This window comes from Lissotriton helveticus, chromosome 7, assembly GCF_964261635.1.
Source record: "Lissotriton helveticus chromosome 7, aLisHel1.1, whole genome shotgun sequence".
Lineage (NCBI taxonomy): Eukaryota > Metazoa > Chordata > Amphibia > Caudata > Salamandridae > Lissotriton > Lissotriton helveticus.
This window is the reverse complement of record NC_136068.1, coordinates 1,925,888,905-1,925,909,615: the sequence shown is the minus strand read 5'-3', so window position 1 is coordinate 1,925,909,615 and position 20,711 is coordinate 1,925,888,905. Positions and strand designations below refer to the sequence as shown.

Here is a 20,711-nt window from a genome sequence, read left to right as displayed (position 1 = left end):
TATCAAAGAGAGCGTCAACACACATTATCAATACACTCAGCGGGGGGCGTGGCTTGCTAGCCAAGATGGCGGACGCAAGTTAGTATCGCTCCGTGTCTTTTCCCTTTGTTATCCTGATTAATCACTGGCATCCAGCCACCATCTGACCATCAGCAGGTGTGGGATCACCCCTGAGGCTCACCACCCCGGAAACCTCGCTGAGTCGTGCTGGCAGCTCTGCTGAAAGCGACGTTACTGGCGACGAAGCTCTGGCCCGTGCCGGATACCAGAGGCCTGCAGTCACCACGGAGCATCTCTGCCTGGCCGCCGGGTAGTTCATCCCAGTAGCTGGAAAGCCTAGCACTCCCCTGACTGCAGATAGAGCTGAGGATCCCTGCAGCCAATAAAATGACATTTTAAGCTTACTATATTCATTGTATTTAACAACAAGGGGTGGTGATGGACAGAGTTTCTGAATTAAGCAGAATACTCTCACCTAGTCAAGAGATCAGGGCTAGATCCAACACCGTTTTTTAGCTCACTGCACCATCCCAGTTCAGAACCTGGCTATATGCAAATTAGTCTGTTCCTGTCCCAGTGCATGATGGGAACAGGGCAAACCAAACTACCAAGCCAATTCTTACACTGGGAAGGAAACAAGCTTCCGGGGACCAGTTTCTGCCATTTTAGGCGTCGTCGGCCCGGCTTGCTTGAATCCTGATGGTGCAATGAGCAAGGGACTCACATCTGAGTATACCCTTCCACGCTTAGGGTGGACAAAATATTTAACAACAAGGGGTGGTGATGGACAGAGTTTCTGAATTAAGCAGAATACTCTCACCCAGTCAAGAGATCAGGGCTAGATCCAACACCGTTTTTTAGCTCACTGCACCATCCCAGTTCAGAACCTGGCTATATGCAAATTAGTCTGTCAAACTACCAAGCCAATTCTTACACTGGGAAGGAAACAAGCTTCCGGGGACTGGTTTCTGCCATTTCAGGCGTCGTCGGCCCGGCTTGCTTGAATCCTGATGGTGCAATGAGCAAGGGACTCACATCTGAGTATACCCTTTCACGCTTAGGGTGGACAAAATATTTAACAACAAGGGGTGGTGATGGACAGAGTTTCTGAATTAAGCAGAATACTCTCACCCAGTCAAGAGATCAGGGCTAGATCCAACACTGTTTTTTAGCTCACTGCACCATCCCAGTTCAAAAGCTGGCTATATGCAAATTAGTCTGTTCCTGTCCCAGTGCATGATGGGAACAAGGCAAACCAAACTACCAAGCCAATTCTTACACTGGGAAGGAAACAAGCTTCCGGGGACTGGTTTCTGCCATTTCAGGCGTCGTCGGCCCGGCTTGCTTGAATCCTGATGGTGCAATGAGCAAGGGACTCACATCTGAGTATACCCTTCCACGCTTAGGGTGGACAAAATATTTAACAACAAGGGGTGGTGATGGACAGAGTTTCTGAATTAAGCAGAATACTCTCACCCAGTCAAGAGATCAGGGCTAGATCCAACACTGTTTTTTAGCTCACTGCACCATCCCAGTTCAGAACCTGGCTATATGCAAATTAGTCTGTTCCTGTCCCAGTGCATGATGGGAACAGGGCAAACCAAACTACCAAGCCAATTCTTACACTGGGAAGGAAACAAGCTTCCGGGGACCAGTTTCTGCCATTTCAGGCGTCGTCGGCCCGGCTTGCTTGAATCCTGATGGTGCAATGAGCAAGGGACTCACATCTGAGTATACCCTTCCACGCTTAGGGTGGACAAAATATTTAACAACAAGGGGTGGTGATGGACAGAGTTTCTGAATTAAGCAGAATACTCTCACCCAGTCAAGAGATCAGGGCTAGATCCAACACCGTTTTTTAGCTCACTGCACCATCCCAGTTCAGAACCTGGCTATATGCAAATTAGTCTGTTCCTGTCCCAGTGCATGATGGGAACAGGGCAAACCAAACTACCAAGCCAATTCTTACACTGGGAAGGAAACAAGCTTCCGGGGACTGGTTTCTGCCATTTCAGGCGTCGTCGGCCCGGCTTGCTTGAATCCTGATGGTGCAATGAGCAAGGGACTCACATCTGAGTATACCCTTCCACGCTTAGGGTGGACAAAATATTTAACAACAAGGGGTGGTGATGGACAGAGTTTCTGAATTAAGCAGAATACTCTCACCCAGTCAAGAGATCAGGGCTAGATCCAACACTGTTTTTTAGCTCACTGCACCATCCCAGTTCAGAACCTGGCTATATGCAAATTAGTCTGTTCCTGTCCCAGTGCATGATGGGAACAGGGCAAACCAAACTACCAAGCCAATTCTTACACTGGGAAGGAAACAAGCTTCCGGGGACCGGTTTCTGCCATTTCAGGCGTCGTCGGCCAGGCTTGCTTGAATCCTGATGGTGCAATGAGCAAGGGACTCACATCTGAGTATACCCTTCCACGCTTAGGGTGGACAAAATATTTAACAACAAGGGGTGGTGATGGACAGAGTTTCTGAATTAAGCAGAATACTCTCACCCAGTCAAGAGATCAGGGCTAGATCCAAAACCGTTTTTTAGCTCACTGCACCATCCCAGTTCAGAACCTGGCTATATGCAAATTAGTCTGTTCCTGTCCCAGTGCATGATGGGAACAGGGCAAACCAAACTACCAAGCCAATTTTTACACTGGGAAGGAAACGAGCTTCCGGGGACCGGTTTCTGCCATTTCAGGCGTCGTCGGCCCGGCTTGCTTGAATCCTGATGGTGCAATGAGCAAGGGACTCACATCTGAGTATACCCTTCCACGCTTAGGGTGGACAAAATATTTAACAACAAGGGGTGGTGATGGACAGAGTTTCTGAATTAAGCAGAATACTCTCACCCAGTCAAGAGATCAGGGCTAGATCCAACACCGTTTTTTAGCCCACTGCACCATCCCAGTTCAGAACCTGGCTATATGCAAATTAGTCTGTTCCTGTCCCAGTGCATGATGGGAACAGGGCAAACCAAACTACCAAGCCAATTCTTACACTGGGAAGGAAACAAGCTTCCGGGGACCGGTTTCTGCCATTTCAGGCGTCGTCGGCCCGGCTTGCTTGAATCCTGATGGTGCAATGAGCAAGGGACTCACATCTGAGTATACCCTTCCACGCTTAGGGTGGACAAAATATTTAACAACAAGGGGTGGTGATGGACAGAGTTGGACGAGGCTGAAATGCCAGAAACCGGTCCCCGGTAGCTTGTCTCCTTTCTGGTGAAGAATTGGCTTGGTAGTTTGGTCTGCCCTGTTCCCATGATGCACTGGGCCAGGGACAGACTAATTTGCATATAGCCAGAATCTGAGCTGGGATGGGGCAGTGAGCTAAATAACGGTGATGGATCAAGCCCTGATCTTTGGACTGGGTAAGAGTGGTCTGCTTAATTCAGACACTCTGTTCATCACCACCCCCTTTTCTGAATCGTTTTTGACCACTATAGGTGTGGCAGGGTATACTCAGACATGAGTCCCTTGCTCACTGCTCCATCAGGATTCAAGCAAGCCGGGCCGACGAGGCTGCAATGCCAGAAAACGGTCCCCGGTAGCTTGTCTCCTTTCTGGTGAAGAATTGGCTTGGTAGTTTGGTCTGCCCTGTTCCCATGATGCACTGGGCCAGGGACAGACTAATTTGCATATAGCCAGGTTCTGAGCTGGGATGGGGCAGTGAGCTAAATAACGGTGATGGATCAAGCCCTGATCTTTGGACTGGGTAAGAGTGGTCTGCTTAATTCAGACACTCTGTTCATCACCACCCCCTTTTCTGAATCGTTTTTGGCCACTATAGGTGTGGCAGGGTACACTCAGACATGAGTCCCTTGCTCACTGCTCCATCAGGATTCAAGCAAGCCGGGCCGACGAAGCTGAAATGCCAGAAACCGGTCCCCGGTAGCTTGTCTCCTTTCTGGTGAAGAATTGGCTTGGTAGTTTGGTCTGCCCTGTTCCCATGATGCACTGGGCCAGGGACAGACTAATTTGCATATAGCCAGGTTCTGAGCTGGGATGGGGCAGTGAGCTAAATAACGGTGATGGATCAAGCCCTGATCTTTGGACTGGGTAAGAGTGGTCTGCTTAATTCAGACACTCTGTTCATCACCACCCCCTTTTCTGAATCGTACTATATTCATTGGCCTGAGCTGTTGTGCGCCACAAGGCTGACTAGCTCGTGATTGGATAATGGTTAGTGACGTGATACGCATTACAGGGCAGTCAGCCCCCTGCGGGATCTGTGGCCCTCATGAGAAATGACGATTGTAACCATCGGAGAAGCGCAGGTGCATGGAGGGAACCAGACAAACATTCCGACCAAATTAAGACGATTTCTGAGATAGAAGGCGTATGTATACGGGTGTAACTGGGTCACTTTAACCCCTTGCTTTCTTCGGAAGGCCCCCACCCGTCCGATGTCACGGTGGGCGTGTGCGGAGGACGGCATAACGTTAGGGTGTCACTGAACCCTCCACCATAAAGCAAGTGGAAAGCTTCCACCTCCAAGCATGAGCTCCAGGTTTGGTATTTGCCCATGCCTGTCCTGTCCACTTTTGTCTCTGTGGCTCATTGAATGGACACCAAACTACCCCTGCGACCTGCCTCATTACCATGAAGCTATTCATCATCCTCGGATGCACACAGGCAGTGCGCGACAGGACGCTAGTGCTGAAAAGCGATCTAAGGGAAACCATACTTTTCTCCTGTTTCACCTCACTGCGCGGCAGGTTTCCTGCACTTCCTCCAGCCTCCGGATCACAAACATGCAGGCCCAGTAGGAATGCATGGTTCGGGTCAGACAAACATAACAACATTTAAAAAAAATAGTAGCTGCAAGGAGAAACGAGGTGACCGAATTGGAAATAAATTAGAGGAGAGAAATGTAATGTAATGTAAACTATATTTGTATAGCGCACTGTCACCCACCGGGTATCCTGGCGCTGGGAGAGTACCTTGTTGTTATGTGGCGTAGTTGATCGGCCACCCAGGCATGATAAAAGATTAAGGGGAGGGAGGGAAATCAGAGTAAAACCACAAGATGAGTCAGAGACGCTACATCCAAGTAGTACTCCTCCCCCGGGAGCAGCCAAGTCTTCAGCTTCTTCCTGAATTGCATCAGGTTCTCGCTTTGCCTGATGTTTATTGGGAGTTCATTCCACAGTCGTAAAGCCACGGAGCTGAAAGCTCTCCCTCCTGTCCTAGCTCTTTTAAATTTTGTGGTGTTGACCCAGTTTGCTGTTGACGAGCGGAGGTTTCTTGGAGGGGTATACCACGTGAATTTTCTCTGCAGTGGTCTAGGACCCAGATCATGTACTGCTTTAAAAACAATGAAGAGAGATTTAAAATGTATCCTCTGCTTAATCGGCAACCAATGAAGATCTCTTAGAGCCAGAGATGCAGAGGACATGCGCTGCCGGCTTAAAGCTTGCTTTGCTGCTATAGTTTGGATTCTTTGTAACTTTAGCATCAGGGAATTCGGAGTTCAAAGATACAGGGAGTTACAATAGTCCAGCCTGCTCAGAATAACGCTCCTCACTACTTGTATTTTAGCAGAGACAGGCAATAGTGGAAGAATTTTTCGTAAAGCTCTAATCAGAGAAAAGCAGGAGCCAACTGTTTTGTTTACTTGTGAGTCCAGTTGAAGATTGTTATCCATTAGTACCCCCAGATTACGTACTGTACTGGCTGGAATTAATGGAGTATCTGTGGGGGGGGAGTAAGCCGGAAGTCAACAGGTAGAGGACGAGCTATTTTACTCGTGGTTCAATAAACAACTTCAGTTGTATCTCCATCGAATTGGAGGCAGCTGTTTCTAAGCCAATTTGTGGCACTTTCCATGCACCTGTGGAATTTTTCCCTAGGAATTGTTTGATCCCCTTCCAACGAAAACACAAGCTGTGTATCGTCAGCGTAGTTGACTAATACTACTCCATAAGACTTGATGATAGGAATAAGTGGCCGCAGATATATATTAAATAGAATCGGGCTAATTGCTGAGCTCTGTGGAACCCTATGTCGGACCAAAGTCTTTGGAGATGTAAAGGGTTGAATACTCACTGCCTGTGTTCTGTCTGATATATAAGACTGAAACCATGTTATTGCTCGACCTTTAACGCCAATGTTTCTGAGTCTATTTAACAGAATGCTATGGTTCACCGTATCGAATGCCGCTGACATATCAAGCAGCACTGATATGACCGATTGTCCATTGTCAGCTCGCATTCTCAAATAGTCAAACACAGTCACTAGGGCTAAGTGTCATTAAAGAATGAGAGATAAACTTATACATGACGGCTTGTCAAGAGAGGAGATGATGGGGAGAAAGCATTAGAGAAAGGGAGAGGAAAAAAAGAAGGGCAAATAGAAGAGGGTGGAAAGAATGCAAGGAAAGAGATAGAAGCATACAAAGAGAGGAGAGAGAGATAAGACGAGAGAGGCTAAAGAAACACATACAAAAGGAACAAAGGCCTAAATCTAAGAGCCTGCTGCTCCAAACATGTGGGTAGGACTCACAGGACTGTGTGCTATGAGAGAGGACAGAAAGATCTAAAAAGAGAAGATGGCGAGGACAACAGACTGATAAGTAGGAGAGAGGCGGTAAAGAGAGTGATGGCGAAGGAGAAATAGGAAGATGAGGATAGAGAAAGAGAGAGGAAAAGATGACTGGGATGAAAAGAGCGAGGCAGCAACAAGAGAGAGAGAGAAAGAGAGAGATAATACATTCTGCAGACTGGTAGAATGATGTGAGTTACCAGCTTGAACTGTACTACGACGGACAACTGCTGATCTACCCCAGGAAGGGTGGTGGGGGCAGCACCGCTTACAGTGTGTCTGCTGCTGATTCACTTGAGTTTCTTACCATTATCTGTGTGACAAATTTCACTTCAGCTTCTGCTATGTCGCAACAGGTCAGTCATCATCACAGAGCCTTACTCTAAGTCACGGTTCTCCAGGGCCCATCATCTGTGTCTTCTCCTCTCAGTGACCCCCCCTCCCCCACAAACCTTTGTTATCACCTAAAACTTAATTCCATTTCAAATGTAACAGCAGGAACTAATGTTAATTATTGAAAGTTATAGAAACATGACAATGCAACTCAATACATCACGGCTCGTTATGACTCAGAGGCTGAAAGGTGCTACTGTAGTTTAATCCCATCTTCCTAACCATTGCTCATAGACCATAAACTTTACCAGCCAACGTTAAAAGTGGAACTATAACTCCCAGAATGCAATATAATGTTGGCTAAAAAGCCAATCCTAACAGCAGACATGATGGGGCATGTTGGAAACCGGAGTCCCAGTCCCGCACCACTGTCACCAAATGCGAGACCCGGGACTCCTTACTCAACATTAGGCCAAGAAAGGACACCGTTTGTGATAGCCCTACTCACACCCTTAGAAGCTGGGGATGAGCAGCCAGGCCTGTCTCCAAGGCACGAGTGTATAGTATGTGCAATCACACTCACAGCAACCCATTGGTGACACCACAAATGGACTCCACACAAGTATGATAAAATGAGTATAAACTTTATATAAAAAGATATAAGATCAGACCACACGATACAAAAGCCAACATATAATAAAGGGTAATATTTATTACCCATTCCGGCTGGCTGCTAGCTTCAAATCCCAACCACCGCTTTCAAAATGCTACGCTGGTCGCAATGCTGGAATTACACACTTTGCAATGGACAAACAATAGTGCACTGCGTAACGATACAATCCTGTGCTGGGCAAAGGAGAAATAATACAATGCGTAACGATACACCCCAGGACCTTGCAATGGGAGAAGTAATGCAATGCGCACCGCTACAATCATGTACTGCGCAATGAAGGAATAATGCAATGCGTCACACCCCAATCACGTACTTTGCAATGAAGAAATAATATAATGAGCACCGCTACAATCATATACTTTGCAATTAAGGAATAATGCAATGCATGGTTACAATCATGTACTTTGCAATGGAGAAATAATGCAATGCGTAGTGCTACAATCATGTACTTCGTTATGCAGAAATAATGTCAGGCGTCATAAGAAAGTCCGGCAGTTCGTTAGAAGCAATATTGGCAATGTGTATTACGACAATCAGTCTCTTCAATAACAGTTGCCCCCCACACTTATCAACGATGACATAAAGTACAGCTTCTCACTCGGGCCCCAGTACTGCCACTCCTTTGGTCAGTACGGGCTCGAATCTGAGTGGAAGCAAAGGCTCACATCACCAGAAGGACTGAGAGGCAGAGAGAGTGTCTCTCCGAGCCCGCACCCCGCCCAGGTAGTGATCCATGTTACCTGGGGGCGCGGCCCCACTCTCCTCTCCTCCTTCAGTGAACTGGGCCTTCTCTGCAGAACTTTCTCAATGGTCCTCAGCGGCTGAGCCTGGCAGCTCAGCTCCTCCGGGGCTGCCAGTCTGCGACAGTTAGGAAGATCTCAGGCGGCCGCAGGGCAAACGTACCCCACGCCTCTGAGATTACGTTATCTGGGTGCATGTTCACCACAGCACCATCCGGGCCTCCTCTGGCACGAAGCCACACACACAACGCTGATGGGACTTCATGTCGACTCCGAGTGCAGGTTCACCAGGTACTCCTTCCTGCGGTCTCAGTTGGCACCAAGACACGCACACCGCGCTGCAGAGACTCACTTTTTTTCCGGTGCACACAATGATCAGCCGTTCACCTCCACAGTCCCAAGTTGCACCAAAGCACGCACACTGCTTCACTGAGACTTACTCCAACTCCGGTGCCCCGATATACAGTCGTTCTTCACCAACGACTTTGGCCGCACCACGACACGCACCTTGCGGTCCGAGTCTCACTTCACCTCCGATGCGCATGCTGACCAGGCGCTCTTCACTAACGCCTGGGGTGCACCACGACACAAACCCAGCGTGTCTGAGACTCACTTCACCTTCGATACACACGTTGACCAGGCACTCTTCACCAACGTCTCCTGTGCACCACCACACGCACCCAGCGTGTCTGAGTCTCACTTCTCTTCTGTGTGTCCAAGATCACAGGGCACATCTTCTGAGGGTCTCAAGCTGCCACAACATGCGCCCACCGCGTCACTTGAAATTTCTCTGGTAACTTTTTTGTTCCTGTTTCCAAACAGGGAGCCATCTCACCTTGGGCCCTTGGGGTAACAAGACACAGCACAAAGCACGGTCTTCTTCAAGCAGGGGGACCCAGGGAACAAAGCACAGTCCCAATAGCCTCTTCCTTAGTTAAAACAGCAAACTGCAGACCAGCCCCGATAATGAAGCAAGGGTCGGTCCTTCCCAGCAGTCTCTTCAGTTGTTCCTTCCTTAGCAGAGGATCCTCTTGACCACGAAATGGGTCCAAGCCTTTTCAGTCTCTTTCCATTCCAACTTTCAGGGGTCTCATAGTTATACCCCTAAATGTCTTTGAAGTTCTTTGTGCTCAGGAGTACCTGACCTCTGCCTAAATCAGTTCTAGGTGTCTCCCTCCCAGTGTCACCATTCTCCCTTTGATACTGGGGGACTGGATCCTTAATCACTCAGCAGGAGATGGGTCAATTGTTTTATAGCAGCAACCCAGGCCTCTTCAACACCCGGGCTTCTCCTCCCCCTACTCTCCAGATGCAGGACAGCTGGTGCCTTCTCAACCCCTCCCTGGGTCAAATCCTCTCCCAGCTCCTCTCACCTCTCAGATCCAGACAGTCAATCCACATTCAGCAGAGACACCTAGAAATGCTTAAAACACACAACTCAGCCAATTTCTAAAAGAGTGGTTTCTGAACACACTGTGACAAAACCACTTTCATAGAAAGATGTGTTATGACACTGTGGGTTCATACATACTAAGCTTCACCTCTCCATTTTAAACTAATGGGAAACTAGGCTAACAATCACAATACTAACACAACCACAAATTAAAGCTGGAGGGTACTAGGGAAATTTAAAAACCTGCATAAGATTATATCCCCAATAGTATGTGACAAAAACAAGTGTAAAATCCTTGGGTCTATTCTAAGCAAGAGAAATGTTTTGTGAAGATAAAGGAGTATAGAAAAGCCACAGACTATAACACACAGACCTAGCCGTGGGAGATTCCCTTTTCAGGACGAAATCCCTCACCAGAGGTGACATGCTTCATCATTTGGGATTCTCCTCTCAAAGGAAAAACCGAGTTCCTTTGAGGTCTACAACCCCCTCTCTGAGAATTAGGAGCTCAGGGATGTTTTGGTGTCTACTCTACCAGGATATACTAAATCCACAAGTGATGGAGAATACAGTGTGAGTGAGGTCGCAGCGCAAAGAAAAATTGTATATATAACATGCGAAATGTGACAATAAAACTAGCAATCTTCTCCTGCAGGCCTTGCACCCCTGCAGGAGAATATTGCCTTTCTGCCAAAACATCATACTTCTCACGAGGACAAAAATACAGAAATTAAATTCAGCGTGTAGGAGGGGTTATTACACAATTTTGATCATCTTCGCCAGTAACTCTTTCATAACAGCTTTCAAAATTGTAAACGCCCTTTTAAGTCTCCTGCTTGCTCCTCTTTCATCCCTACAGTCCTTCATCGTTTAGTTGCTTTTTCAGTTTCTTTGCCATAAGAACATTTAAAGAAAAAAAAGGTTTTCCTATTATCAGGGCTGCTGGAATTATGTGGCAGAGAAGGACCAAATTATACGGCAGGGTTTAGTACATTTTTCAGTAAGAAATGGTCAATTATTCTGCATAATTTGGCACATTTTATGATAGTATTACCACATTATTCTGTCATTTCTTTACACATATGAACAGTATCAGGGCTACGGTTTGACCTCATCAGTACCTCTTTGACACGCAAATACAGCAAAAACCAACAGTAAGGTGACCAATCAACCTTTGGAACAGCGATTTTCACTGCGTTTTTAGAAAATGTTTGTGAAAATCTGCAGATTATGTAGCAGGTGATGGATCATAGGGCAAATAGAGCATGTCTAGAACTATGCGGAAAATGCTGCATCCACAAAATCGCATAACTCCACTAGTCCTGCCTATAATACACTATTGTTAGAAATTGGGTTTCTGGTTGGCAGAGGTATGCACCCTGACCAAGCAGTAACCGCAGTCCCAGTCAGGGTAAGTCACAAACACACTCTAAATTAACCTGTGCTCACCCCCTCGTAGCTTGGCACAGAGCAGTCAGGTTTAACTTCAGATGAAATGTGTACAGTGTTTGTGCAACACTTCAAACAGTAACACAGTGACAACACACAAAGATACTCCTCACCATGGTAGAACCATAGAGCTTAATGTTATAAATAAAACAAGACCAAAATGACAAAAATCCAATTAATAGAAGTTGAGATGTGAATTTTTAAGAATAAACTGTAAAATTGTGCTTTGTAATAAATACACTGTTAAATGGAATATCTGCTCGCACCAGACCGGAACATACGAAAATTAAATTTGGCGTGTAGGAGGTGATATTACACAATTTTGATCATCTTTGCCAGTAACTCTTGCATAATGCTTTCAAAATTGTAAACGCCCTTTGATTCACCTGCTTGCTCCTCTGTATCACTCCATTGCTTCATCATTTAACTGTCTTTTCAGTTTATTTGCTGGGAGGACATTTAAAAAAAAAGAAAAGGTTTTTCTTTAAACAGGACAACTGGAATTATGCGGCAGAGGAGGGCCAAATTATACGGCAGAGTTTAGTAAATTATTCAGGAAGAAAAGGTAAATTATTCTGCATAATGTGGAACATTGTTTGATAGTATTACCACATTATTTGTAATTTTTACACATATTAACAGTATCAGGGCTACACTTTGACCTCATTAGTACCTGTTTAACACCCAAATACAGTAAAAACCAACAGTAAGGTGACCAATCAACTTTTGGAAAGCAGTTGTCACAGTGTTGTGATCTGTAGATTATGCAGCAGGTGATGGATTATATGAAAATATAGCATGCCCATAATTATGCGGAAAATGCTGCATCCACAAAATCGCATAATTCTACAAGTCCTGTCTATAGTGCATTGTTGTTAGAAATTGGGTTTCTGGTTGGCAGAGGTATGCACCCTGAGCAAGCAAGAACGACAGTCCTAGTCAGGGTAAGTCACAAACGCACCCTAAATGAACCTGTGCTTACCCCCTGGCAGCTTGGCACAGAGCAGTCAGGTTTAACTTCAGATGAAATGTGTACAGTATTTGTGCAACACTTCAAACAGTGACAACATCACAAAAAGACTCCACACAATATTAGAAAAAAGAGCTTCATTTCATAAATAAAACAAGACCAAAACTACAAATATCCAATCAATAGAACTTGAGATATGAATTTCAAAGAATAAACTGTAAAATCAAGCTTAGAATCAATAAGCGCTTAAATAGAATATCTGCTCGTGGAAGACCAGGACATAGTCAAGAGTTCTGGTCGACCGTGATGGAGCATGGGCCAAATACAGGGATCCGGTGAGGCCAGCTGAACAAAATGACCTTAATCCTGGTTGCGTCGACAAAGAAGCGGGGTGCAGCTGAGCGATGCGTCGGTGTTCCTCCTGAGCAGTTGAGCAGATGAGTCAATTTTCTCCACACAATTGCTGCTATATGTCGCTTCCGAGGGTAATGCGCTGGTTCCGAAGCGATGTGCCAGGTTTCTTCACGCAGTTGAGGCGATGCATCAATCTTCTCCACACTGTGGTGGCAATGCGTTGGTTATGAAGCATCGTTCTGAATGCGATGCGTTGGTTCCGAATGTGATGCCCCAATCCTGTTCCTGTAACAGCCCCACTGCATCGATTCTGCTTACACACTAGAGGATGTGTGAGTCCACCTTAGGCTCACTTCCAAGGGTCCATGACTGGGGTGGCTCTACTTGACAGGGCAGTCTTACAGACGGCAGAGTCCAGGTGCAGGAGCAGAATGATTTGAAATCTTTTATGTCCCTGAGACTTCAATCAGGATGCCAGCCAGCCAGCTAGCCCTTGAGTCCCTGCCCTGGCTCCAGACCCACTACAGGGGCAGCCATGGCCGGTGGTAGGTGTAACTGCAGGGCAGTGACGTAGAGAGGGGGAGGGGCAGGGTGGGGGGTTGTAATGTATGGATTACAGACTTTAACAGGTAAGTAAACATATAAATAAATAAAACGAATTTCGTTGCGCGCACTGAATCGCATTTGGTGATGCAGCACACACAACAAAATTCGTTTTATTAATTTATATGTTTACTTACCTGTTAAAGTCCGTAATCCATACATTACAAACCCCCACCCTGCCCCTCCCCCTCCCTACGTCACCGCCCTGCAGTTACACCTACCACCGGCCATGGCTGTACAGGGGTAATACAGCCCTTTGTGTGGGGGGGCAGGGCATAGCCTATTCAGGTTTAAGTGTGAGGCTGTGTCCAGCTCCTCCCTACTCTCCTACCGAGGATGGACCATCAGATCGTGGATTGCTCATCAAGTCACCTCAAAGATCCTTTAGTGTGAAGCTGTCTAGAGGTAATGCACAAAGCCCAGCTGTTACCCACCCCAAACGTTTATTCAGAGACAGGCAGCAGGTGCCAAATGGCTAAAGTAAGAAAAATGTGAACTTTCTAAAAGTGACATTTTCAGAATTACAATTTGAAATCAGAGACACCAAACTTGGAGATTCAATGTTTTTCAGATTGAAATGACACTTCTAAAAATGTAAGTAGCTAATCCCAATGTTATCCAATGGGAAAGATAGGCCTTGCAGTAGTGAAAAACATATGTAAGAGTTTTTCACTACTAGGACATGTAAAACGTAACTTTACATGCCCCACTTTTTAAATACACTTCACCCTGCCATTGGGCAGTCAATGACCTACCTTATGGGTGACTTGTATGTATTACAAATTAAGATTTGGGCCTGGCAAGAGGGTTAACTTGCCAGACCGACATGGAGCAAAGGGTTTCTGCAGAACAAACAAGTGACTCCCGGGATTATGTCAATAATGATGCGTAGCAGATGCCTAAGCCTGAAGGCATTGGACAACACACAACCAGCCAAAATGGCTGAGTGAAAGTTATTCACCGGCCTATACGCCATACCATCAGCTGCTAGAGAGGGAAGGAAATTAATCACACAGGATCAACATGCTATCAATCACACCAACTGACCCATCGATGCCATGCTGAAGCATACCATTTGTGGGATCCAGAAGACCACGGTTGATAAATGAAGAACCCAGCGAGCTCTGAAAGACCAGGCAGTCGCCATTGACACCTGGAATTCACCACGCCATCAATTCAAGAGAGCCTTGCAGAACAAGAGGATGAAGTACCCCCAACTGGATTCATTAGAAGCCTTGGAAAGTAAGGAAGCCTGACGGAGAGACGCACAAAAGATCCATCAGGGTCGGGACCTACAACTCTGCTAACCAGAATGGAGTCACTACAACCAACCTCGCTTTCTGCCTCCTCACCCGAGCAGCTATTCATTGAATCATCACAAAATGTGGAAAGGTGTCTATTAGACACTTGCTCCAATCTTGGAGAAAAGCATTATCGCGAGGGCCAGAGCGTTCGGCCTCCAACTGAAGAAGAGAGGGACCTGCTGTTGATGTGAGATGCAAAAAGATAGACGTGACAGGGGTTCAAAAGCTGTTGTAGCCGCTAAAAAGAAGAAAATGCCAGTCGCTGACATTGACGTACAAACATGTTATCTACAACCTGCAGGACCAATCAGAGATGTTCAGGCGGACATGGGCACCCTTCCTACGAGACAATCCCTAAAATGTGCCCCCCCCTGCACCCCTCAATTCCCGAGCGAAGAGGCCCAAATACCTGCGGACCATGACGGCCCTTCTTGGAGAGATGCTGTGAGCCCTTGACCTAGGCCAAACATCCTCCTAGCCCTACCCCCTCTCCCCTCACCCTGCTTCCCCTTTCTTCCCCTACCCTCCCTCCCTTCCCACGGTCCCCCTCCCCACCCTCTTTTTCCCCGCTGTCTAGCTCCCGCACCCATCTCTTTCTCGTGTCACTCTTTTATCCCTCTCCACACCTACAATCTCCTCCTCCCCGGTCTTTAATCTTCCATCTTTCCCACTCCTGCCCTCCACCCTCTCACACTCCCGCCCTCCCCCTCAGACACGTACACGTATCAGCCCCTCTCTGCACCATGGACCTCTGTGACTTTTTCCGCACCCCCTCTAAGTGCATTGACAGGGACTACACACCTCCAGGGCCCTATGGAATGCAAAGCCCTCTCTCCTTCCTCCAATGCCAACACCATTCCACTCCCTGGGGCAATCCCCCTACTCTCAGAGATGGCTAACCATGCCTCCCCCTACTGGGGACGCTGGCCCGCCAACATTCAACAATTGCAGATGTACAAGGTATAGTGGCTATCAGCATTGTTTGCACTGAGTGACCGCATTGTGTGGTATCTTAAACTGATTGTCCGTTTGTGTGGGAATCATGTTATGTTATGTTATTCGCACTTATAGAGCGCACAGTTACCCTGGGTTGTCCTGGCACTATGTGTACGTGTATCAAGTGTTAGAATTGTGTGATTTAATATTGAGTAGGAGATAGTTCAGACACTTTCTCAGATGACTTTCAAAGAATTTGCAGCAGAACCTCATTGTACTGTCTTCTGTCTAGAACTACCCTGACATTTACCTCGCTAGGGCAGGTACGGGGTACTCTGTTAATGGGACAACTCATTTTGCTTGACTTTATTTTGAGACAACTTTGTGATAGTTCACTTTGCTTCAATGATTTTGAATTTCTTTGAGGTTCATATTGACTAATACAGCCATCAATTATTGATTTATAACGGATTTGAGCATTTGAATTTTTAACTTTGCTATTCCTTTAATAAACTGTAGTGTAGTTCCTATATTCCCAATAGGCTCTGCGCATTGGAATAATATATCCTGTAGTTTAGAAGTAGGACTGAGGTCGACTAGGTCTCTACCGAATATATTAAACTTAATTGTGAGTGCCAGCTAGCTCAGAGGTCACTAGAAACTTTCTCGAATTCACAAGAAGGGATTAGTTTCTGACGACCGCATAAACATGACAACTTTGTTTCCCAAGAATAAGAAATCAATCTCTAGAGTCGCGGAAACAATAGATGGCTATTTTACTCAATCAATTGTGCATGCTTCGTTTCACCAGAGGTGCTGAGAAATAGAGAAACAGTCTTCTTTCTCAAGCATGAGAAATGTACTGCTACAATCGTAATACTGGTTATAAAGTACAATGCATATAATACGAAAAGTATTATAAAGTAGTACTGTAAAAGCATGGTATGGTTTCTAAGCCATATAAAATAACATATAATAAATAAATACATACAGTGATGAAGAATGACAAAAAGTACTCAACTGGTGCTTCTAAAATACGCCTACCCCGGTGTACCTAACCTAAGTCTAGTACAAGGGAAGAAGTAAGTGAGGTGTAGCTTAAGTTTTAGTATTCTTTGCCAAGAATCTATTCGAAGAATTCTCTAAGGGTCTAATCAGCTTCGTACCTTGGTTTTAGAATGAAGGAGGTCTTGAATCTCTCTCTCCGGACTCGATTTCCCAGCAACCCGCAAGGGTAGGCTGGAAACACTGGAGCTGGATTTCTCGGCAGGAGAAAAGACAGAGTCTCTCAGTGCGTCAGCTGGAGGGTCGGCTTCCTTCGGCACTTGCTGCTGCAGGGCGAGTCGTGCAAGTAGATTGTCGAACTTCTCCAAACCACCGTGTGTTTGTCTGGGCAAATGTAGGCATATTTATACCTTGAATGTGCCGAGTTTGATGTATGATTGAACATAATAATGTCATCAAAGACTCAGTTCTTTGAAAACTCCATGATTTCCTAGATAAATTAGTATTCAGGCAAGGGGAAGTGCCTAGCTGCTGAAGGCGGGTTTTTCTAAGAAATCGTTGTTGATTCTTGGAACTTAGTGGAAGTAGCCATGCTGTATTTGGGATGCATAGGCTCAGTCTAAATATGGGAATGATTTCATGCCTATATAAGGATCGGGTAATTTATACCTATATATGGGCATGAATCGGGAAAATTACAGTAGGGTCCTAGATTCCTACACAACAAAACCTTCATGATTTAGAAATAACACTCTCTGTCTTCCTTCTGGTTCTTAATTTGCATCACAGTATTGAACGGTATTGCTTCTGATGCTTAACCTCATGCAAAACTAAACAGGCATCAAAGATTGCTTCTTGTACCTCGATTCTAATAGAATTTGCATGAAGAAAAGTACTCCATCATTGGCCACCTAAAAGCATATGGAATGTTGGTTGCATTTCAAAACACCAATGTCTGCAGCGACGCAGCCAGAAATCAGGAAGTACAAACCTTGTCCCTCACATGACATACATGTCACATGGCCATGTAGTGTCAGCAACTTTCATTGGAATACATCTTAGGTTCCAAGGCCTATATATTGTAATTTCAAACCACAGCACTATCGTGTCAGCTCCACAACCCGTGCCACTCACTATGTGGGTATTTAGCCTTTTAAAGAAAACAAGAGTTTCCAGTTCTACCAAATGAACCAGAAATGTATAATTCTGATTGTGACAAACACATCACAATGCTGAGTGCCATCTTGAAATACAATTTAGGTTATTAAATCACAGAGCTGTTGTACCAAGTTAATAGTGATATCCGTGTTTATGTTGTTACATGTTCACCAGTATCAATGTTTCAGACTGATCATCCTTAACACAAGTTATTTTACCTGGACTGTGATACATTCCTCTGCCATCTGTGTGTTTGCCATTGTTTGTCTGGTATTACTCTTTCCTTGGTTCTCAGGCATTTATAATTGCAATTTAGGATTGCAATTTTAATCTTGATTCTCACATCTACTCCTTATTTTTTCTGTCATGGAATCAGTAAATCCACCGCTTCCATTTTTGGAAATTCCTTAGATCCACCAATTTCACTGTACACAGTAGTATGAACTTTTAAAACTCATTTGGGAGCAATGGGTACTTCAAGATTGAGATCCGAAGGAAAGAAATTCCTTCTTTCCAATTTGTTGGGATTTGAGGAAAGGATGATTTTCAAACATCTACCAAACATTGAATTAGCTGAATGTGAACTTTAAAATGAATACCAAGAAGTATTTAAGAAGCTAGAAAGACGCTTTGGCATCCAACCCGGTACTGCGGTTCAGAGACAAGGAGGAAATATTGATTCATATGTCACTACATTACTGAGACTTGTAGCAGATTGTGAATATGAAGGTTTCACTGATCAACTCCTTTGTGATGAATGGGACAAAGGAATACAACAAAAAATGGTCTCTTTAGTTAATACATCTTTGGAAGAAACAACAAAAATGGCTAAAAATATAGAAACCTTTCCAGGTTGAGTAAGAGAACTGAACAATTCCAGGTTAGAGTCAATCTGTGTAGTTAAGCAAGAAAGGGACAGATTACCAAGAGAATTGAGATCAAGGGAAAAACGTCCATTGAAAAATATTTAAAACAAATAAATGTATGTAATAATTAAAGTCATGAGAAATGAGTGAAGTTGTGTCCCACCAAAAATGTGAGGGTCATTTTGCCAAAGATGCTAGAGTGCCAAATAGAGTGGTGACAACGTTGCTAATGTTGCACAACAATAAGGGGATGACGGAGATCATATTACATATTTACAAGAAGGAATGCATGATATGGTTCTAGTGGTTTCAAATGGGAAAACATCCCTGTTGACTGTGTAAAAACATACATAGATGTTGGGGTGGCGGATAGGATCCTGCACCTATCGATAGAATCAGAGGCAAGGATCACCATGATAATAAGGGAGCTTTTCGAAAACATTGGGGAAAAAGGTAAAGTAGGGTCCCATATCATGTGAGGGACTGAAAATTGGCCTATTGGAACATTTTAAAGACATCCTTAAATTCAAGGGTAGAGGAATGCAAGGAAAGATGTATGTGGCCACTAACAGGGTGAACATTTTAGGTTGGTTTCACCTAGGTCTTTTTGATATGGTGCCAAAAAGTAAGTACTGTTTAAGGGGTATTAATGGTAAGATATCCCAGAGACTTTTCTGGAGAACTGGGAAGAATCGAAGGTTTTAAACAGAAGACAGGGTCACACAAGGGGCAATTCCTATCAAATACAAAATTTGAGGTATACCTTTCAGTATCATAAATGATCTTGAAAAAGAATTGCATATATTTTGTCTTGGGCCAACATTGAACCAATAGAATCTTCCTTTTGTTTCTCACCTTTGGTTGTAGCTTGCAAGCACAGTGGAGAACTGAGAGAGTGTGTTAACCTGCTTAACTCGAAAAAGGAAATTTGGGTAGAGGCATATCCCTTGCTAAAAATAATGAAGGGTGGTGCTGTGGTTCACCAATACAGATCTCACAGCTTACCAACAAGAAGTTTTGAACACAGATTCAAGACATTTGACTACATTGATTTCGCCTATTGGGGCTTTCCAGTACTGTTGAATGCCATATGGATTAGCTTGGACAGCCTCTCTTTTTCAGCAGATTATGTATCATATGCTCAAGGATATGTAAGGTGTGGCTGCATTTCAGGATGATGTTTTGATTTATGCTTCAAACAGTGAGGCACATGATACTATTCTGTACATGGTCCTTGGCATTTTCCAAAAGTAGTCAAAAGAAGAATATGATGAAAGGTGGTGTGAACTACAACCTGGTCTTATCAAAGCTGTTAAGGAGACTCATCCAACCAAAGACAAACATGGTTTGAAAGCATTTATGGAATTTTTAGAGTTTTATTCACATTTTATATCTGGCTATGACTCCTAAATGAGATGTTTCAGTAATTAAGAAAAGAGTTCTGTTTGTGTGGGATTCAGATTGTTACAAGGCATTTCAATAGATTAAGGGGCAAATAGCAGATGCGTGTGCATTGTTACCCTATGATCCTTTGAAATCATGTATCATTACAGCGCATGCAAGCAACTATGGTCTGAGTGCACTCTTTACTAATGGAACGGATGAGCAAGGGGTGACGATGCATTATGATTTAAATTCTTTAATAGAGGGAAAGTTACATTATTTGGTAATTGACAAGTAACCAATGGATTGTGGTTGTGCTTTGGATAAATGTAGCTGTTATGTATGGTGCAGAAAAACAGAAATGTCATTTTGAGGACTGACCACAAGCCACTGATATATACATATACATTGAATGGTGGGAAGACACGTAACTCTAGCCCTAGGATTGCCACATTAGCCTCTAGGGTTTTGCAATATCAATTTGTTGTTTACATACCTGAGGGATAAAAGGCAGGGCAGGCTACTTCTCAGCATTTCCTATTTAGGATGATGGTGAAGCGTTTTAAAATGATGAATTAAAAGATTGTCTTTCAGCTGCAGTGGACCTTGAAGGGGTCTCTATATGTATTGATCTGGAGTGGAATGATTGCCTTTTGTCAAAAGAGGTTGACCTAAAATCAAGAGTTTGCATGTGAGTCTTCAAGCCTCTGTAAAGGTTGTAGAGGAGCTTTCTGTTGAGAATGGCATTTAATGCAGCATGGCAGGATGATTCCTCTGGAGAGTTTAAGTCTTAAGATTCTCAAGTGCACTCACAAGGTGCACCTGGGGTGTACCATTACCAGGCACGCAAGGTATGCTGTGCGAGGACTGATTCTGTGTAATTTGTGAACCAGAGGTGTATCTCTGCTCTTTTATGCTGAGACCTGTATACACTTAATACATTTATGCTCTTTAAAATCTGTGTAAGCTGAGGGATAGCATCGCTTTGTGATGCC

The 20,711-nt window shown here is 44.7% G+C and overlaps 1 protein-coding gene across 1 annotated transcript in view; it reads left to right on the top strand.

Moving 5' to 3' along the window:
- The window catches only part of LOC144767881 (sulfotransferase 6B1-like), a 117,294-nt gene that overhangs the window by 46,258 nt on the left and 50,325 nt on the right, over positions 1-20,711 (top strand). The window lies entirely within an intron of this gene.